At 39.3% G+C, this 19472-nt stretch overlaps 1 long non-coding RNA gene across 1 annotated transcript; it reads left to right on the forward strand.

The window, feature by feature from the left end:
* The first annotated feature begins 4460 nt into the window (after window positions 1–4460).
* On the forward strand, window positions 4461–17456 carry LOC307027527. The gene is made up of 3 exons (XR_013804672.1): window positions 4461–4550; window positions 9080–9153; window positions 17412–17456. It is a non-coding gene; the product is annotated as an uncharacterized lncRNA (long non-coding RNA).
* Window positions 17457–19472: the final 2016 nt, after the last annotated feature.

Genomic DNA, 19472 nt, shown 5'->3' on the forward strand with positions numbered 1-19472 from the left:
ACTGTGTATCACTCGCGCTCCTATTGGCTAGCGCTCCATCATGTTGTACGTGATAGGCTAAGGGGCGGGACATCTCTAAGTGCTTGACCAATCACAACAGAGACGGCCAGCAAACCAATCAGAGCAGACTGGAGTATATCTGAAATTGGCAACCCTACGCACTGAACGCTGATGAATATATATTTGAATAGTTACAGTGCCTATGGAACATCGTCAGACCCAGATGTTCACAAGGTATGATGACTTTCTAAAGTTTCTATAAGCACTGTGTAAAGAGAAAAGAGGATTACTTTGTTTCTGAGTGATGGCGAGCGTGAGGAAGGTGATGAAGCCGGCGACGGCCAACATCGAGAAAATCACGCCGACAGCAATGAAGAACTTCAGACCTTTGAGCCACGTGCGCCAGAAATCCTGCAGGTACATGACGTGTGTGACCAGACACCAGAACGCCAAGACACCTATACACACACACACACACACACACACACACACACACACACACACACAGTAGATAAGTTTTACAGTACTGCATTATATTATAGCATATCACGTGTTTTTATATGTAGAAAAGTAACTAGTGTTAAACAAATGAGATGCAGGAAAAGTACACTATTCACCTCTGAAATGTAGTGGACACGGACAGTAACATTTTGAAGTCAGGATGTAGTGTGGAGTATTATGAATACTGTGCCATGGTATTTGAGGATCTGAATAATTATTACAACACTGTACCTAACACATAGGCAGGCATGACTTTTTAAAGCTATAACATATAATGTAAAGATCCCATAAACAACAGCTACTTTGCACAATTGTAATGTATATCAATATAACCCAATGCCAGTATGTGTCTGGAGTATATTTCTATATATTTATGTAGCTTAGTGAGATTGTATAATGTAGAATATTCAATGTATTCAGTATTTTGTGTATTATGTACTCTATTGGGAATGTGTGTATAGTTTTGCTGCTAATGTTAATTGCATTATATTTGTATCTTATTGTGACTTTTAAAGATGCGTATCTCGTGTGTAATGCTTGACAACAATGCTGCTGTGACAAAAATACATTTCACAATTTTGGATAATAACATGTCTTTCAATCGATCTAACTACATTTTTAATATGGAGTGTTTAAAGACATGTAAACAGACCTGACAGGCCTCCCATGGCTGCGGTCCACGGCTGTTTGTAGGCGATATTCCAGACCAGGAAAGCCGAGAGTCCAACCAAGGTCCCGAAAGTAGCATAAGCTAAGCTAATGTAAATCCTTCTAACTCCCATTGTAAAAACACGACTAATGAAAGTAAAACGACGGAAACAGGCGTAACAAGTTAAAAACAACAGACTGTGTTTCTACATCAACAGCTTACCGCCATGTTATGTAACAATAATATCATAATAACGAACACATTCATGTATTATAGGTTAGCTGAACGACGCTTAGCTATGTTAGCAAGACAGTTTAGCAGTGAAGATAGTTAGTTTCTGTTTAAAGTGCGACACCAACTGCGACTGTTTAATTTGAAGCTAACAGCAGCTAAAGCTAAGTACCAACAGTGTTTATCTGATGTACAGCCAAAGATGACTCGCTGTGATCAAGATGATACCCCCCAAAGCGGATCGTCATCTTCGTCTTGACACCACAATATATTTAAGAGGATTACATTTATACGGGTTTAATTGTTGGTACAAATACTCCACTGTTATATGATAGTGGAAATATAGAATAGTTTGTGGTTGAGGTGTTGAAACATAAAACTTGCTCGGGTTTGTAACTATTTGCCACAAAGTCAGATTAATCTCTTATTCAGTAAACTGTTTTTGACTGAGGAAACCCCCCAACTCGCAAATACAGCGGCCCATAGAGGTGCAAAGAGGAACTACAACTCATAGATTAGCCGAACCACGCTTAGCAATGTTAGCAAGATAGTTTAGCAGCGAAGATAGTCAGTTTCTTTTTAAAGTGCGACACAAACTGCGACATTTGAAGCTAACAGCAGCTAAAGATAAATACCAACAGTTTTTATGTTCAGCCAAAGATAACCCGCTGTAATCAAGATGATTCCCCACCACGGACTATCGTCTTCAATTTATACCTCCAAATATAAAAAAGGCTAACATTTATTATATTATAATAGTTGGTAAACATACTCTACTGTTTTATGACAGTCAAAATATACATTATTTTGCTGTAGCAGTGTTGGAAAATACGATTTGTTATGGTTTGTTTTGAACGATTTGCCACCAACTCAGTAAAGTGTCTTTGACTAAGGAAACCCCCAACTCGCAAACACAGCGGCCCCAAGTGGAGCAAAGAGGAACTGCAAGAAGAGGACATTCACCCTCACAGTGAAGCCATTGTAGCTAGATATTTCATACATCTATTAACAAAGATGTTGCTTGAATTAATATGGTAGACGGTAGATGGAACAGAAAATAAAATAGACATAAATATGTCTTTGGTTTGCATCTGCAACATCTGCCATTATAAAAAAGATGTATGTTGAAATTCATCAAATACCACCTCGACAGCACATGCTAAAACCAATTTACATAAAAACAGCGGTTGGCCAATCACAACAGAGCCTGCCAGCTAACCAATCAGAGCAGACTGGGCTCTGGTTTCAGACGGAGGGTGGAAAGAGGTGGTATGAGAAAAATAAAGAGATTTTTGAACATTAAAGCATGTAGACATGTCCCAGTAGAGACACTAAATACTGATATACACCTGAACATCAGCAGGAGAGGACTCTTTAAAGTAGAGACACCACATACTGATATACACCTGAACATCAGCAGGAGAGGACTCTTTAAAGTAGAGACACCACATACTGATATACACCTGAACATCAGCAGGAGAGGACTCTTTAAAGTAGAGACACTACATACTGATATACACCTGAACATCAGCAGGAGAGGACTCTTTAAAGTAGAGACACTACATATTGATATACACCTGAACATCAGCAGGAGAGGACTCTTTAAAGTAGAGACACGACATACTGATATACACCTGAACATCAGCAGGAGAGGACTCTTTAAAGTAGAGACACCACATACTGATATACACCTGAACATCAGCAGGAGAGGACTCTTTAAAGTAGAGACACTACATACTGATATACACCTGGACATCAACAGGAGAGGACTCTTTAAAGTAGAGACACCACATACTGATATACACCTGAACATCAGCAGGAGAGGACTCTTTAAAGTAGAGACACTACATACTGATATACACCTGGACATCAACAGGAGAGGACTCTTTAAAGTAGAGACACGACATACTGATATACACCTGAACTTCAGCAGGAGAGGACTCTTTAAAGTAGAGACACTACATACTGATATACACCTGAACATCAGCAGGAGAGGACTCTTTAAAGTAGAGACACTACATACTGATATACACCTGAACATCAGCAGGAGAGGACTCTTTAAAGTAGAGACACGACATACTGATATACACCTGAACATCAGCAGTAGAGGACTCTTTAAAGTAGACACACTACATACTGATATACACCTGAACATCAGCAGGAGAGGACTCTTTAAAGTAGAGACACTAAATACTAGTGTCAACCTGACAATGTGCATAATAGCGCCTCTTTTGGGAAACTGAATAACCTCATGTAGCGTGAAGTGACTACAGCTGTCTGCATGTAGCCCTGTGTAGCACAATGACAGTACATTCATATATAGCCTTGAATGTATGATGCATTCATCTGGGGAAAAGCACATTCCTGTGCTCTATTTGTATAAAACATGTGATGCACAAGTCTTATAAGTTCATCACGTGTCTCATGCATAACAGGTTTGTCTGCAAAGGAATCAAAGCTGTCGCAAGAATGGAGTGCAGTAACATCTAAATAGAAAGGACATTTTAAAAGTAGCATTTATGGATCTAAATATGTGTCCTTAAGGAGAGGAAATGTTTGAGAATAAAAAATGTGCACAATTTGAAAAGAAAAAAGGGATATTCAGATTAAACTGTGATTATGGAGAGAGTGGTTTTATCATGGTTTCCTGAACACACTGCTAATCCTGTAACACAATAACTTCCCAATTTGGGATCAATGAAGTGTCTATGGATCTAGTTTCAATGGAAATCTAGCAAATGCACATTATGTCTAGACTTTAAAATGTGTTTTTGTGGTTGTTTGCAGCAGCAGGGTGCATCGTGTAGAGCATGTCACAGGAAAACCACAGCGAAATGAAAGCAAATTAAATCACTGTGACACACACACACACACACACACACACACACACACACACACACACACACACACACACACACACACACACACACACACACACACACACACACACACACACACACACACACACACACACACACACACACACACACACACACACACACACACACACACACACACACACACACACACTTCACAGCCAATCAGAGAGATACAGGAAGTTGAATCCACTCCCTATAACTCATAACAGAAACATCTTCGCTCAAATGAAGAGAGCGAAAAACTCAGAAAGCGTGGACTGAGGCACACGGAGTGAAAAACACGACCAGAGGTGAGTGTGTTTTAATCAACACGAGGCAAAAAGTGAGAAATAGTTTGATTTATAATACTTTGTGTGGATGTGTTTAATTTCTTCAGATGGAAAATAGACTTTGATGCAAATATAAAAAAGTTTTAGTCACTTGAACCAACCTTTATGAGCAGTTGTGCAGATTATTTGACAAAGTAAGTTGTTTATTTCCTAATGATTTGTTGATGTTGTTGTTGCCCGTGTGTTTGAACTGAACGAGTGATGTAAGGATGAGCATGTGACGCGCAGCAGCAGCAGGAGTGTTTGCAGACTTTAGGTTAAGAAATATGTTAAAATATTTCTAATTATTGTTATAATTATGCAAATGTTTGTCCTCTTTGACCATATTTCATATTTATTTATGTTATTTTCTTATTTAATTTGTATTATTTATTTATACATTTTTTACTTGGTTGATTTATTTATGTGTTATTTTCTTATATAAACAAGTTTAAAAATAAAAAGTAAATGAAGAAGGCATGATGGAGACATTTGGGACACTCACTGTCACTGCTAACTGGACAAGGGAGAGGAAGGAAGGAAGTGTGTGTGTGTGTGTGTGTGTGTGTGTGTGTGTGTGTGTGTGTGTGTGTGTGTGTGTGTGTGTGTGTGTGTGTGTGTGTGTGTGTGTGTGTGTGTGTGTGTGTGTGTGTGTGTGTGTGTGTGTGTGTGTGTGTGTGTGTGTGTGTGTGTGTGTGTGTGTGTGTGTGCGCGCGCAGCCTGGCACAACAGAGATGTTTGGGCGTAGATCGGTTGCAGGAAATCCCACTCCCATTCCCGGAGGATCTGAGTAGAAACACATGAATGCACAGATTAAAAAAAGAAAGAAAGAAACAAACGAAAATATTCAATAAAATACATAAAAGTGAACAAAAATCCTTCACTTAAGCTTTACGTACGTTTTTTTTAAACTATTTTATTCTGTGGTTTGTTTATTTAAAGGAGAATCAGTGGAAAGATTCTAATCTAAATATTTATTTTTAGATTTGTGTAAATTATCAGTATGTAGTGTCTCTACTTTAAAGAGTCCTCTCCTGCTGATGTTCAGGTGTATATCAGTATGTAGTGTCTCTACTTTAAAGAGTCCTCTCCTGCTGATGTTCAGGTGTATATCAGTATGTAGTGTCTCTACTTTAAAGAGTCCTCTCCTGCTGATGTCCAGGTGTATATCAGTATGTAGTGTCTCTACTTTAAAGAGTCCTCTCCTGCTGATGTTCAGGTGTATATCAGTATGTAGTGTCTCTACTTTAAAGAGTCCTCTCCTGCTGATGTTCAGGTGTATATCAGTATGTAGTGTCTCTACTTTAAAGAGTCCTTTCCTTCTGATGTCCAGGTGTATATCAGTATGTAGTGTCTCTACTTTAAAGAGTCCTCTCCTGCTGATGTTCAGGTGTATATCAGTATGTAGTGTCTCTACTTTAAAGAGTCCTCTCCTGCTGATGTTCAGGTGTATATCAGTATGTAGTGTCTCTACTTTAAAGAGTCCTCTCTTGCTGATGTTCAGGTGTATATCAGTATGTAGTGTCTCTACTTTAAAGAGTGCTCTCCTGCTGATGTTCAGGTGTATATCAGTATATAGTGTCTCTACTTTAAAGAGTCCTCTCCTCCTGATGTCCAGGTGTATATCAGTATATAGTGTCTCTACTTTAAAGAGTCCTCTCCTGCTGATGTTCAGGTGTATATCAGTATGTAGTGTCTCTACTTTAAAGAGTCCTCTCCTGCTGATGTTCAGGTGTATATCAGTATGTAGTGTCTCTACTTTAAAGAGTCCTCTCCTGCTGATGTTCAGGTGTATATCAGTATGTAGTGTCTCTACTTTAAAGAGTCCTCTCCTGCTGATGTTCAGGTGTATATCAGTATGTAGAGTCTCTACTTTAAAGAGTCCTCTCCTGCTGATGTTCAGGTGTATATCAGTGTGTAGTGTCTCTACTTTAAAGAGTCCTCTCCTGCTGATGTTCAGGCGTATATCAGTATGTAGTGTCTCTACTTTAAAGAGTCCTCTCCTGCTGATGTTCAGGTGTATATCAGTATGTAGTGTCTCTACTTTAAAGAGTCCTCTCCTGCTGATGTTCAGGTGTATATCAGTATGTAGTGTCTCTACTTTAAAGAGGCTTTCCTCTGAACTGAAAGACACTATAAGTAACTTTGTGTTGATTTCTCAGTTTCCATCCACATCCAATGTTATAAACAACTGGATGGAGCATGCTTTGGTTTCAGAAGAAAAGAGGCAAGTTATTTAAAAATAATGAAATAATGCTTCTATTTATGTTTTTGTAAGATTTACTACAAAACAAAAACTCAATTTGTAATATGAAGACGGTGAAATAAAGTCAACGTTGTGCCTTTAATTGTTTAATAACTGGGGAATTAGACCTGCAGGTGCAACAAATACACTCACAGCAATGCATGATGTTCTGCTGAAGGTGTAATTTGTTCATGCAGGTCATGTGGAGCCATCGGTTTCACATTCAAACCACTTTATAAACACTGTAAACTCCTTGCAGTAACGTGAGTGCAGATTGCAGAGTGTGTGTGTTCTCAACAGAGGGCAGCATTTATCCTCACAACGCAGAGGTGGAGGACAGATTTTATTTTAAAGGGGACCTATCATGCAAAATGAACTTGTTGATGTCTTTTATACATCAATGTGTCCCCGGTGTGTCGGGGAACTCACGCAGCGTCAGAAAATAAAACCCTCTCTCTTTTACTCCTTACCCAAATCTCTAAAAAACGGGGAACAACGGAGCTGATCCAGATTTGCGTCCGATATGACGTAATATCTGAAATGTGGACCCACGGCCGTATCAGAAACGTTGCTATCAGAAACAATGCCCGACTGTTTTGGACGTAATATGGTCGGTGTTTACATTAGCATCGCTAACACTCAGAGCTAACCTGTACTGGAGAGCATGTGTGTGAAGAAGCAGGAAGTAAAAAGGAACTCACCTTGTGGTATAACCGGCAAGAGAGAAAGCCTTTGAGCTCCATACTGTTTCAGAGAGAATCCTTGATAATCCATGATATGGCGTTTCATCACCGCAGTATTTAGTTTAGACAGTAGCTGCCGGGTCCCGCATGAGCTCAGACCCCTCCTTTTTTTAAAATTAATTATTAAAAATGTTTTAAGCTTTATTCCCCAAATCAGCACTTTTGAAACAGGAAGTGAAATAGAGGGATATGAGGCATGGCTAGAATGGGTGATCTGTTTGGTATTTTTAGCAAAACACTTCATAGACATGTTTTTTATATATTTGTATATATCTGAGACCTATGCTATTGCCTAAAAATGGCATGATAGGTGATCTTTAAATTATTTTGTTTATATTAATATTTCTATCAATTTTATCTTATTTTTGGACATTTTACTTCCACGTACGTTTATATACATATTTTTTTACTTTTATTTATCCTTTAACTTCCTATAATGTCTTTACTTTATATTCTTATCGGACATTTCAAATTCTTGTGTTTTTCTAAATATTTGTATTTTCAAAAATGTTGAGTACTAGAACTATAAATATGCATCAAATAAGAAAAATAAAACTACCCCAAAATTGTCTTAATTCACAAAACTTGAGTACTTCATCAGACCACTGTCAGGTGTTCAGGGCGTCTGCGTTATCCCTCCATCTTCTTCATAACTGAAAAACAGGACCATCAACAATCCTGCCGTCACACAGAAACATTCAATTCTCTTCAAGATCAAATCTGAGATAATCCCCCAGTGTAGAGATTAGCTTTGCAGGAATCAGTGTGTGTGTTCGAACCCTTTAATATATGTTACAGTATTAAACACACGGCTGTAAACAGAGAGGAATCAAACAGCTGTTTATCAGAGGAACCATCGAGTCTACGTTCTCTCAGGAGGAAGGAGAAGGACAACTGGATTCCTTTATTGTGAACGATCTCAATGTTGAAGCATTCGGAGGACACACACACACACACACACACACACACACACACACACACACACACACACACACACACACACACACACACACACACACACAAATCTGCTTCATGGTTTTCACTTTCCTTGCTTCATTTGTTCTGTTTTTAATTCAGCAGCAACCTATATGTTCATACAATGCGTGTGTGTGTGTGTGTGTGTGTGTGTGTGTGTGTGTGTGTGTGTGTGTGTGTGTGTGTGTATGTATGTATGTATTAAACATTACTTAAATGAAAGTTTCCATAACGTAACTTTAATCATTTTTGCGTTTTGCACTAATTGATGTCATTCATGTTAAATGTAGTTTGTATCTTGCATTGTTGGAGGACACTTCAGAGTGTAATGACCAGAAGTACGCTGTAGCTTTGGTGAATATCACAAATGCTGCCTTCGTATGCAGGCTGCAGTAAATCACATTAAACACAGCGTGGCCTCTTGTCCTCATTTTAGAGTCTGCACATCGATCTGCTTCGGGTGATAATCGGCTCGACAAATTGATTCCTATGTTTTTTTTCTTTGGTTTTTAAATAAACATATTATTTCTTGTTTATCTCACATACAGTTCGAGACTTCTCCCTGATGGAGAGCCTGGTGAAATCTATCTGCTCTCCACTGAGGCGCTGCACACCTGGAGGGGTGAGTCCACACACACACACACACACACACACACACACACACACACACACACACACACACACACACACACACACACACACACACACACACACACACACACACACACACACACACACACACACACACACACACACACACACACACACACACACACACACACACACACACACACACACACACACACACACACACACACACACGAGGGTGGCATTTCCATTCATAATACTACGAAATATATTTTCCAAAAAAAAGGTATGCATCAGTAACAGGTCTCCTTTGTTTACTTTCGGAACATAGTGGCATGACTCGCGCTCCTAGCTATAGCGCTCCAACACATTGTACGTGATAGGCTAAGGGGCGGGACATCTCTAAGCGGTTGACCAATCACAACAGAGCCGGCCAGCTAGCCAATCAGAGCAGACTGGGCTCTGGTTTCAGACAGAGGGTGAAAAGAGGTGCTGCAGCACAGGCATACACAGACAGTATGAGAAAAATAAAGAGCTTTTTGAACATTAAAGCATGGAGACATGTCCCAGTAGAGACACTACATACTGATATACAGCTGAACATCAGCAGGAGAGGACTCTTTAAACTAGAGACACTACATACTGATATACATCTGAACATCAGCAGGAGAGGACTCTTTAAACTAGAGACACTACATACTGATATACACCTGAACATCAGCAGGAGAGGACTCTTTAAAGTAGAGACACTACATACTGATATACACCTGAACATCAGCAGGAGAGGACTCTTTAAACTAGAGACACTACATACTGATATACATCTGAACATCAGCAGGAGAGGACTCTTTAAAGTAGAGACACTACATACTGATATACACCTGCACATCAGCAGGAGAGAACTCTTTAAAGTAGAGACACTACATACTGATATACACCTGAACATCAGCAGGAGAGGACTCTTTAAAGTAGAGACACTACATACTGATATGCACCTGAAGATGAGCAGGAGAGGACTCTTTAAACACATTCCTGATGAGACGCTGTTGCTGTTCTCTAAAATAAAAACTGTTCCTGCCCTTCAAGAAGTTTATCTGAGAGTCCCTGTTCTCAAAGAGCGCTGAGCTACAGCTGCACAGCCTGATAAGTGTATGTGTGTGTGTATGTGTATGTGTATGTGTATGTGTATGTGTATGTGTATGTGTATGTGTATGTGTGTGTGTGTGTGTGTGTGTGTGTGTGTGTGTGTGTGTGTGTGTGTGTGTGTGTGTGTGTGTGTGTGTGTGTGTGTGTGTGAAGTGTGTGTGAAGTGTGTGTGAAGTCTAGGAACATTAGTAGTCGTTGAATAACCTTGATTCAGTGATGTGAAGTTACAGGTTTGTGTTCAGGTTAAACAGAGCAGTGTAACTTGGTGAGGAAGGATTTTATAGAAAGGATAAATGATTTTGAAATATACAACTTTCATATCAGAATACTTAGTTTATCCCAGGGGTAAATGGTTTTTTCAGATGCTCTATTTTAAGAGACATGCAAGTGATTAGTAAAAATGTGCAATTGTAATACGAATTAATATTTAAAAAATTGCATTTTTCCATATGTGGTGTCTTAGTATTAATAATCTGAAGTGTCTTGGTGATGAAGCCTGAATTGAGTCAACTAATTTATCTTAACTAACCATTGTATTTACATTGATAGTATTTAAAATTCGTAATGTTTAATGCAAAGGTCAAAATATAATTTAAAATTCAAAATATATTTTTATGTAATTTTGGTTTTTTTCTTGTAACTTTTTCGAGAAAACGATATTTTTAAAATGTTTTGTAAATAAATACAATTCCAAGAACATGATTTAATTCCTCAAAAAATAAACAACACTAAAATAAACGTGTTTACAATAATCACCTCTTTGTTGACCAGGATTTATTTATTCTAATTTTTTTTTTTTAAATCTACACCAGAAATGGCTTTTATTTTTTCAGATAAATATTTGAATCATTATTTAAAAATAAGACTATTCTGATCATTATCAATCATTTATTTTGTCATTCATCTTGGGTAAAATTTCACCACATTTTTTTGTTGGATTTTGCCATCACTGACATTTACAAATTAAAAAGAAATCTTGTAGATCTTATAAATAATAAAAAACGGACAACGTGTGCACTTGTTCCTTCACTCGGACTCACAATGCATCGATGTCAAGGTAATTAAATCAAACACACATTAATTAGTCGCTGAGATGCCAGAGGATGCGTGTAAAAGCGCGCACACGCAGCTCGGCAGCGTGCCCGTGTGTGTGTGACGGATGGCTGCATACTGCGCTCCTCCTCACCATGAGTGTGTGAGCATGTGAGTGTGTGAGTGAGGAGGAGGCAGGTCCGGGTCTGAGCTGCAGAGTCCTGCGGGCTTCAGAGGGACATCATGCGGACTCCTGAGCACACTCCTGAGCCCTGAGAGGAGGATCTACTTTTTTCCCGATGATAATAATAATAATGATAATGTCTGGAGCTGCGGAGGATTTTGCCGGGGGAAGTAGTTCGTCGCTAGTTTGGATCTGAGACAAGATGCATCTGTTTCGGACTCACAACTACCGAGTGTTCCCGGACCGATCCGCAGGGGAGAGCCCGACCATCAGAGGCATCAGCTGGGTATGCGGGTCTACTTTACCGCGGAGGGATAACTGTGGCTCTGTTAGCTGCAGGTGGTGCAGGAAGAGGATCAGGAGATTACTTTAATTAATAAACATTTATTATCTTCATTATCGATGAATCTGCTTATTAATATTTTCCAGAGGTGGAACAAGTACTCTGATTATTATCTTAAGTAAAAGTAGTAATTCTTACAGTGTACACATAAGTGAGTAGCCTACTTTACAAAAAGAACTTATTAGCATTAAAAAACACTTTAGGTAGCAAAAGGTACGCGTGTGTGTGTGAGAGAGAGAGAGAGAGAGAGAGAGAGAGAGAGAGAGAGAGAGAGAGAGAGAGAGAGAGAGAGAGAGAGAGAGAGAGAGAGAGAGAGAGAGAGAGAGAGAGAGAGAGAGAGAGAGAGAGAGAGAGAGAGAGAGAGAGAGAGAGAGAGAGAGAGAAGGTGAAATGTGAGTATGTGCATGGGTGTTTAGCTAACCTCACATCCTGTAAACTCCTGCTCAAGTCTCCAAAACAGAAACTTTATTTATATTCCAGGATAAATTCGTCTCGGTCTGGAGCACATCGTCTATTGTTTCAGCAGATTGGGCGTGGGGGCACACGAGAAGGAAGAAACAATGTCTATTTCTTAGTACACTCAGGTTATAAATAGCGTATTGTGTATTGTTCACCTTTCAGTACGACTTCAGTGGAGTTTGTAAAGAATGCACAAAGAGCCCAGGTCACAGGAAGTCTCTACATTTACTTTCAACAGGTCAACTGTGAATCTCTACATATCACCGCAGCTAAAGAGGTGTAACTGCAATTATAGTCTATCATAGTTCAGTATTTACGCAACAATGATGTACTGCCAGTTTGACAACTTCTTAATCTCTGGATGTAACATGGAGCACATATTGTTATACGTCACATGAGCTGTTTGACTCGTTGCTGCTGCACCAAGTGTGTTTGCTCAGGTTATCTTACATATGATTAATTACACAAGAGATGTCATCGCATGCAGGCCAATAACAAGATTTATGCAAAGAGTAAAGTTCACAGCATACTAAACACCATAAAATGGCAAATGCACTGACTTTATGTATGGTTGTCTTTCCTCTGGGAACATCTGTTGTACAAATACGGGATCTGCATAAAAAAAGAACCCTTTTATGCCAAAATATATGCTTCTTGTTAAAGCGACCATATCATGCTGATCTTCAGGTGTATAGTGTCTCTACTTTAAAGAGTCCTCTCCTGCTGATGTTCAGGTGTATATCAGTATGTAGTGTCTCTACTTTAAAGAGTCCTCTCCTGCTCATGTTCAGGTGTATATCAGTATGTAGTGTCTCTACTTTAAAGAGTCCTCTCCTGCTGATGTTCAGGTGTATATCAGTATGTAGTGTCTCTACTTTAAAGAGTCCTCTCCTGCTGATGTTCAGGTGTATATCAGTATGTAGTGTCTCTACTTTAAAGAGTCCTCTCCTGCTGATGTTCAGGTGTATATCAGTATGTAGTGTCTCTACTTTAAAGAGTCCTCTCCCTCTGATGTTCAGGTGTATGTCAGTATGTAGTGTCTCTACTTTAAAGAGTCCTCTCCTGCTGATGTTCAGGTGTATATCAGTATGTAGTGTCTCTACTTTAAAGAGTCCTCTCCTGCTGATGTTCAGGTGTATATCAGTATGTAGTGTCTCTACTTTAGAGAGTCCTCTCCTGCTGATGTTCAGGTGTATATCAGTATGTAGTGTCTCTACTTTAAAGAGTCCTCTCCTGCTGATGTTCAGGTGTATATCAGTATGTAGTGTCTCTACTTTAGAGAGTCCTCTCCTGCTGATGTTCAGGTGTATATCAGTATGTAGTGTCTCTACTTTAAAGAGTCCTCTCCTGCTGATGTTCAGGTGTATATCAGTATGTAGTGTCTCTACTTTAAAGAGTCCTCTCCTGCTGATGTTCAGGTGTATATCAGTATGTAGTGTCTCTACTTTAGAGAGTCCTCTCCTGCTGATGTTCAGGTGTATATCAGTATGTAGTGTCTCTACATGTCTCCATGCTTTAATGTTCAAAAAGCTCTTTATTCTTCTCATAATGCCTGTGCTGCAGCACCTCTTTTCACCCTCTGTCTGAAACCAGAGCCCAGTCTGCTCTGATTGGTTAGCTGGCCGGCTCTGTTGTGATTAATCAACTTTTTAGAGATGCCCCGCCCCTTAGCCTATCACGTATCGTGTTGGAGCGCTAGCCAATAGGAGCTCAAGTGTTACATAGCGATGTCACTTTTTTTAGTCCAATGGAGGTAGTGTGTTGGAGAGAAACTCCCTCTGGAGGGAACATAGGGATTTTAGCTTTTGCAGACCATTTACATGCACTAAAACCTATAGAACACACTACAGGAAGAAAAAAGAAGCAGAATAGGACCTCTTTAATTTAGTCATAAAGTCAACATTTACAGCAGACTGGCATTGAGGCATTTACTTATTCCTTCTCTGTTTTAATTACAGGACAAACTGAGCTCTATGTTCTGTCATCTTTAGGAGATGTTTGGGATCATCCCTCTATCCTTGTTGTGCTTTCAGTGCCGAGTCATGAAGACTCAGTTGAATAACATACCTCACATTCATAAAGTATTACGCATTGTTTCTGAGTTTCGACACCAGGTGTTGTTTTGGTTGCTGGTGCACTTTTATTGGGTCATATTCAGTCATGCACATAAAGAAGCTCGGTGTGAAACTTGTATCATGTTGTTCAATCTTTTTCAACTCCATAACAGTCTAATGAGTTGTGTTTTTATGAGTCAGTTAAAGCAGTTGGCGACGTGCCATTCATGTGACCTGTGTGTCTGCAGGCATCAGATAAAGATTCTGGAGGCACTTATCACACAGAGCATCAGAGAGAGGCTTCCTGATCAATACACCCAGATACTGTACTTTTGAATGGAAGCTGTATACTGTGCATATTTTACATTTAGCACATGTACATGTTCCCATACCATAGATAACATATTCTCTATGAGGAACCCAATGATGTGAGGAAGTGAAATATGGGGCTATAAATCAGTTTTATTTATTTTTGTGAGCTCCAGACTAAGACTACTTTATAAAGCCACATGTTAATCTTAGTAATTGCTTTAAAATAGGGGGTGATTTGTGTATGACTGACATTTAATGAGACTTATTGGCTTTGGAAAAGGGATCATAACAAATATGAACAAACAAATCACAAAAAGGAGACACAAATAACACCTTTGTTAAATATTCTGCAGAAACAAGGATAGTAGCAGTGTTGTAAGTAACTAAGTACATAACTTGAGGGACTTGTACTTCTACTCCACTACATGTATTTAATACCTTTAGTTACTTCACAGATCTGGATGAATGATGTGAAATATAACCAAGTGTTAAATCAGACTTTAGTTCCACCTGGAGTAAATCCACCAGCTAATACAAAGTCATTCAAACTATCTGCACCTTTACCAGCTTTGAGAACACTTTCATGATCAATCATTATAAAACATATCATATCTATTATTCTGAAATGGACCAATCTGCACAATGACTACTTTTACTGTCGCTACTTTCACTATATTTTGATGAGAATACTTTTCTACTTTTACTTGAGGAACATTTTGAATGCAGGACTTTTACTGAAACCGAGTATTCCTACACTCTGGTACTTCTACTTTTACTCAAGAACAAAATCGGAGTAGGCTACTTCTACTTTTACTCAAGTACAAGATCTGAGTACTTTTACTCAAGTACAAAATCGGAGTACTTCTACTTTTACTCAAGTAAACGATCTGAGTACGTCTTCACCCCCGCTTCACCCACACATTTCCAACAGGTGATAAAGTGTTTGTGTACATAGCCTACCTGTTCTGCTCTGCTCAGATTTCTCTAAGCGCTGCCTCCATGTGTCGTAATCCTCTCAGAAAGATCCAGAAATTCAGTTTTTGACCAGTTTATATTAAAAAAAAAACTATTGTTCCAGCCGAATGAAACATTAACGGATGCATTACAATTGTCTTTTATGAGAAGATGAAAGTCAGCCATGTTTTCCCCGCAGAGCCGCTCCACGTTAAATCTGCTGTTTTTTTACCAGAGGTTTGGTTTGTTTGGTTTGCAGCGTTGCATCGCGGTTGGTGGACAGCGACATGTTTTGGATGCATAGTAATCCTGTCAGAAACATGCTTGTCCTGTACTTGACTATCTCTGAAAAACTAAAACACTGGGAGCTTAAAAACTGTATTCTCAGATATTTAGCAGTTTAGCCACGTTTCCACTGCTGCACGTTACATCTGCTGTTTTTTAACAGAGGTTTGGTTTGTGTGCAGAGAGATGTTTTATCGCACTTTTTCCTGAAGAGATCGGCTTTTGAATGTTTTTTTTTCTTGATAATCCACACCACAGTTAGGCCTATTATCTTTCTGTAACTTCTGCTAACCACACACTGAATGAGCTGGCCTTCAGCAGCAGGTGCACAGACAGCCAATCAGAGCTCAGAGTGGCAGTAGGTCATCAGACACACCTGGCCTCCAGTCTGTGCATTCAGAAATGTAAACGGCTCTTTGACTTTGTGTGTTAAATATTCAGTATTAGTTCATTGATCTCACACCAAGAAGATTGGTTCATTGATCATATCTTTAAAGACTTTACATTATTATAGGAAAGTCTGGTGTTATGGTTGTCCAAAATCCCATCAAAGAAGGGACATTTTATAATTATGTCGGTCAGCAAATATTAATATTATTTAAAAAAAATTATAAAGTTGTTTCCCTGAGGAAAAAAATATTTTGACTTTTAAGAAAAAAGCTTTGAAGACATAACATCTTTATGTGTTTTAGTATTGTTGTGGATGATATAATCCTTCATCTGTTTGATGTAATTGTATTTAATTAGAAAACACAGCATGCCTATTTGTGGTTTCCACACTAAGAGCACTTGGCATATTTGTATTCTATTAAAACTCACCTTAAATCCGATAATAATAATTAAGTGCAATATGTGAAATACTATCAAGCAGCATAATCGTTCAATCAAGCCGTTCAGTATTAGGAATCACGTTACGATTGCAAAATTCATCAAAATAATCGCAAATACTTTTTTTATCCTAATCTCTAAGCCATGCGTTGTACAAATGGCAAGTAACTATGGTATTCTAATTCTGATTACAATTATTGACTTAAATGTACCAATAAATGACTCAAAAAACAAACAAACATTTATAACTTTATGTAATATTTGCACATGCATAAAATAATACATGTTTACATATGTTGCAGCCGTTGCAGTGCATGTAATATTCAAATGGCTCTGAGTGTGAAAAGGATAGTCTGTACTGTAGTTAAAAGCAACATTATCACCCAACAAAGGCTTCTCTGCTTCCACCCACTTCATCACACACACTCTTAACTCCCACACACACCCCGCTGGAGACAATGGTAACACATCGCAGGCTGAGATAATGTATTTGCGTTGACCTCCATCCAAATGAAAAGAAAATAATGATGCTTTCTATCTGCACGGTGCAGCTTGGTAGTGACTGATTATTTGGTGCGAGATTACCATCAGCGAGTTCCTGTGGAGGGAGAGAAAGTGACCTGCTTTATGTCAGAGGCTTTGGATCTGCAGAAATGTCTCAGTGTTGATAAAGTCTCTCTTCCTGTTTCTCCTAGACTCCACTGCCTGAGGCCCTCAATTCAAAGGACACCATGAAGCAGGTGAGCTGCACTTTAAAACTCCTGCTGAACAGAAGAAGACACTCACTGATTCCTGCAAGTCTAAGCACTTAAACACACAACATTTCAACGAAAACAGCAGCAGAATCTGTTCGTTTAGTGTGGTGAAGCAGCGTGGCATCATGGGAGTTGTAGTCTTTAACGTAAGATCCCATCATGCAGGAGTGTTTAAGAAGACAAAAAGAAAGTTGCCTCATCTCTAAAACAAATGCCTCGATTATTTCTGCAAGTATTAGTACACGATTTCACTAAAAACTGCAGTAAAATATTTTTGTTGGGGGTTGTTGTGCAGCGTGGCATCATGGGAGTTGTAGTCTTCAACCTCTTTCCTTCAGTGTTCATGGTGCATGGAGGTTTTGAAGTCTCCTCTCGGATATTAAAACAGTCAATAACATTTCAGCTTGAGGATAGAAATCTGAGTTTCTCCCGACCCGCTGTTCGGCTGCCGCTAACATTAGCCTAGCTTGTTTCTCTGTTAACTTCGCACCCTTACGTGTAAAAAGATTTTACTTGAGGACAGATTAACCTCGTAAGTTGCCTCTTCTCCTAAACAACAGAGCCTCTGATTAAAACCTGTAATAACACTGAATAAAATAGGTTCACGTTTAAAATCGGTGTTTCCCCGGAGGAAACTGGAGCGAAGGGCTACGAGCTAAAGGCTAACATTTGCTCGTTTCTCTGAGTAAAAAAAGCCCCCAAAAATGGTAAAATGTGGCTTAAAACTGGATAAAAAGTCAGTTTTTGGACGGCTTCTGTCAGACAACACTGACTGAGAGACGATTGGTTTTCTCATTAGTTTGTGACACCTCACTCTCAGCTCATTTGTGGTTGTTTTTGTCTCATAATGTGTGAGTTGTTCAATGAAAACGACCCTCTCTCCAGACTGCATGTTATTTATTTCATTTTCTATTCCCCTACAATAGCCCTAATATGCCATCTAACGAAATGCGCCATCACCTTGATTATAATTACACATTTCCCTGAAACCTAACCAGGTCTCGTGCTTTTTAGGCATGACATATTGCTCCAATATTATTGCAAAGCAACATCTTTAATCAATATGACTATTGAAAGCTGGACTTTCTTTGAGCTATGGTCACCAGGGTTGATAAATATATAGTAAGTGAAGTGATTCCTCTGTCATGTTTTATTCAATACCTCCATAATTAGATTTGTAAGTACATCTCTCTGTCTGCAGCTGTTTAAACTGCCTGCCTGGCACTGACCTTTAAAAATGTTCTCTCCTCTCCTGCCTCTCTCATCCGGACTTGCAGTGCTTGCATCCTCTCAAAGTGCTGATCTGTCCTTTTGTTGTTATAATATCCTGCATTACTACTCAAGCGAGCCTTAAAACACATTCCTCACAGGGCAGGCAGTCACAAGGAGTCTAAAGGGCGCTCAGGGCCCACGGTGGTTAATTGAACCCCCCCGCACGCACGCACACACACACACACACACACACACACACACACACACACACACACACACACACACACACACACACACACACACACACACGCACACGCACACGCACACACACGCACACACACGCACACCCACACCCACCCACACACACGCACGCACGCACGCACACACACACACACACACACACACACACACACACACACACACACACAGGCCTTATCTCACTTTCTTCCAAGAGAGGACATTTGAAACACATTCAGAACATTGGCTGGCATTGAAAGTAAATCCTGTGTCGGTAGATGGAGTTTGTTTCTTTAGTCTTTTCAAGTCATTAAATCATCTTAAGGTACACATGTAAACTTTTTTTCAGATACTTTATCCTCCATTAAATGTACATACAATGAGAATGTGTCATACACAGTAGAACATACAGTAAAGTCTTAGAGAGACTGCAGTCAGCGGCAGGGACGTGCACAGGTACGGGCTAATGTTGCCCGGGCAACGGCCCGTTTGGCCTTTTTGGCTGACATGCCCCTCTGGAGAGAGCGAGAGTTTGTTTTTCTTTTTTCTGTT

The sequence above is a fragment of the Notothenia rossii genome (assembly GCF_949606895.1).
Source record: "Notothenia rossii genome assembly, contig: scaffold_504, whole genome shotgun sequence".
NCBI classification, from domain to species: domain Eukaryota; kingdom Metazoa; phylum Chordata; class Actinopteri; order Perciformes; family Nototheniidae; genus Notothenia; species Notothenia rossii.